We start from the raw sequence: 3,516 nt of genomic DNA on the forward strand, positions 1-3,516 counted from the left end.
AGCCCTTGGACTCCTGGGGGAAACTATTCTTCATGTTCTAATTTTAACTGAAGGTTTTCTGTGGATGCTACTGAAGAGAAGTTAGGCATCGATTGTGTCAGTGTGTTTGCTGCTGTTTTTAAAGGTTTCCTGAGGACAACGGGCCCAGGGCTGAAGAGCTTCCAAAGGGCCTCTAAGTTCCCCTGAGTCTGTGATGCCAAAGAGTGGATCTGAACATTTGAAAGCTGGTTGATCTTGCACCAACTCCAAGGACCAATTACATATTTGCCTAAAATTGAAAAGACAATTCCTACTCCTGTCCTCTGAGCCCCATTATCTAGACACATACTCCTCATAAGATTGCAGCCTGGATCACTGAGCCCTTCCCACTTCACAGACTTTGTATTCACCATGACCGTGCCTCCTGAGAGAAACTACGAAAGTACCCACTCATGAGATGTCCCTTGCCCGCAGACCTCCCTTAAGCTAAACAAGGCTGAGAAGAAGCAACCAAAAAAATAGGCTCTGGATAACGGAAATAAGGGTCACAACAATTCACTACAGCCATCATGGCCACTACTAAGTTCTCCCTCAATGTCTGTGGCTCTTCCTTCACACTTAGCTCTAACTTCTGTGACTATTCTTTGCTTCCTTGATCACAAGTGAGTTTAAGCTGTTGTTATCAAAAGACCATGAAGTTCCTGACCATGGCTCATAAATGCTCACTCTTATCTATTTGCTCTGTATTTACACATAATTCTGACAGGCTTTGTTTCAGTTCTCAAGTATAGATTACTTTAGTTGATGTCCCAAAAGACCCCTTTACAGTTCTTCACAAGTTCTTACAGGATGTAACTCAACGCCTATGGGTTCTTTGTTCTCATACTGTTCTGCAAAGCTTGGTTTTTGTTGTTTATTTCACTGCATATCAAATTAAAATGGGAATGGGTGACTGTTGCAAAAGACAATTAAAATGTTACCAGCAAGAAGTGATAGTTGACAACCTGATGAGAAGAAATGAAATAGAATAACCATAAAGTTATATTAATTTTAGACCTCAAAAAGAAAGATAGCATGATATCATTTAGTTTGGGGCTATTGGCTCAACATACGTTGTTGTGTTTGTTTTTTTTTTTTCTTTCAATATGCCACAATTTTTATTGCAACATGGCCATTTTTGTAAGGGTAGGAAGTTTGACCTCAAAAACAATGTTCTATTTTAGGCTCTTTTATACAGAAATTGCCATCATGACTGATACTCAAAATATCTTTAGTGTTACGAGACTTACATGGTAAACATAAAACTCCTACATGTATTCAGTAGTGTACACTCAATGGAAAACAAAAAGGCATTAGTAACCGCTCTTTCTTTTAAGAAGATATGCAGGTAACAGGAATGGACATTGAGGTACTAGGATAAGTAGATGACACAGTTAACACAACTTAATTGGCATTCCTTTTGTGGGTGGGGAGTTAAACTCATTACAAAAAAGTGCTTTCGATACATAGCATTATATCTTATCTCTGTGCTGCTATGTCACAAAATAGACTTGCCAAAGTATGAACACTGGAGTCTCACAGAACTGCAATCAAATACAACTATAAATAATGCTGAATAAAGATTACCATGTGACCAGAGGATAATCCTTTCAAGGCATTCAATTAGCTTACCCTTTGCAGTATTCTAAACTATTCACATTGACAATCACATTTATTGTAGTGCTTGCTGCAAGGGAGGCATATAACCAGCTGTTTTGGCTAAATGATGGGAAGGCATTCCTTGGGTTTTACACCAAAGTAACAGTATTAAACAGTCTAGTGGCAATCACTGATAGGCTGCTTGCATGAATGATGTTTCCTTCATTCACTGTGTTGGATGGACCCAGTGGGAAGAGGAAAAACCAAAAAAACAAAAACCAAAAAACCAAAAAAACAAAAAACCCAAAAAACCTAATACTATTCTATTGACTGAGCTGGTGAAACGCAAGCTCCTTAAGATCCAAATGGCACTTGACTGTCATTTTATAAGGGTTTTCCTTCAAATGAAACTACTACATTGCCTCCCAATCTCTTTCCAAGTGTCAAACAGTTTTATGTCATCCAAGCCATTTACTTGCCACTCATATTTAATACCTGTAAATTTCTTTTTAATGGCATCTTTAGAGCTAGCATAAATCATCTTGCTTTTTAAAGGTGCACTTTCAGGAGCCCTAGATCTGCTTTGGCTTCCTCTACAATTATTTGTCTTTTGTCATGGCTTAAGCAGAAGAGAACTGCTTTCTTTCTCTTTTTGATCTCTTGTGTAGAAGATTTCTTTACTTTCATATCATTAAAAACTTTGACGACTTCATCATTCATTGTAACTCCAGAAGCCACAGTGCCCGCGGCTGTGGCTGTGGTGGCGGCTTGGTGGCACTGGGCCCTACATGTTTTATAGCCCCTGAAAGCACGCAGTATTAGTGCCCAACACATTACGTGATGTTCTCAGGATGGTATTGGTGAAATCAAGAAAGGATTAAAATTATATTCAGTGCATTCTTTTTAAGAAGATAGAGGAGTAGGCAAATGCATTTTGTGTAGTTTCCCATACAAGTTGATATAATTTGGCACGTGAAAAGGGTAGCCTTTTGTTATAAGGATAACAATAGACACCGCTCTTGAGTGCCTCCTCTACGCAGACAGTGAATAGGTGCTTAATATAAATTATCATTAATCTTGCTGGGCAAAGAAACTGCAACCTGGCCAGACATGAATCTCAGAGGTTTGAGGAAGGCAGATTCGTTTTGTTGTGGCCCTGGAGAATGGTTTTATTTTGAAAATGAAAGACTTATGGATTGCCTTCCTCTGGAGAAAGCAGAGGAGTGGGTAATTATTTCATCTAATTTATGGTATTAAGCTGATACATTTTGGAACACGAGGGACAAACTTTTGATATAATCATCATCATCATCATCACCACCCTTAAGTATCTGCTCTGTACCAAGCAATGTGTCTGGTATTTAATATAAAATATTTTTACTCCAGCCAGGCAATTATTTTATTGCCATTTTACATGTTGAGAAACTCTGGCTGAGGGGGGGTTATTATCTGCTCAAGAACAATAAGCGAGCGATAGAGCCAAGACTCAAATCCAGTTGCATAAGACCCCAAAGCCATACTCTCCCCAATCCCACGTTGGGAGGAAATCCCCTTCAATGCACCTGGTGATTCCCAGACAGTGCCCTAAGGGAGTCGTCTCTGTAAGGAGCTTTCTGGTACAGTGGGAAGGTTCCTATTTCTATTCCTCTTCTTCATGAAACACAGTTCTCAGCCAGAAAGAGGAGAGGCATTCTGGATCCTGTGAGTCTGAGCCAATGGGGAGTTTTAATCTTTTAAGAGGAACCCCTTCAGAGTAATTCCTAGACATCACAGCTGAGTCCGTCCACCTCTTGGAATAACCAGCCAGGCCCTTCTACACCACATTTCATTCTTTCCTGGCAGCTAAAGACACCCTAACGATAGCCCCTAGACTTTGGAAGGTACCTCTTCTGGTGTCTA

General features: G+C 39.8%; 1 pseudogene; it reads right to left on the minus strand.

The window, feature by feature from the left end:
- Positions 1-2,001: 2,001 nt before the first annotated feature.
- Positions 2,002-2,349, minus strand: LOC109459721 (cofilin-2 pseudogene; annotated as a pseudogene).
- Positions 2,350-3,516: the final 1,167 nt, after the last annotated feature.

The sequence above is a fragment of the Rhinolophus sinicus genome, chromosome 14 (genome assembly GCF_057876585.1).
Source record: "Rhinolophus sinicus isolate RSI-liver-muscle chromosome 14, RSI-T2T, whole genome shotgun sequence".
In the NCBI taxonomy this organism is placed as follows: Eukaryota; Metazoa; Chordata; class Mammalia; order Chiroptera; family Rhinolophidae; genus Rhinolophus; species Rhinolophus sinicus.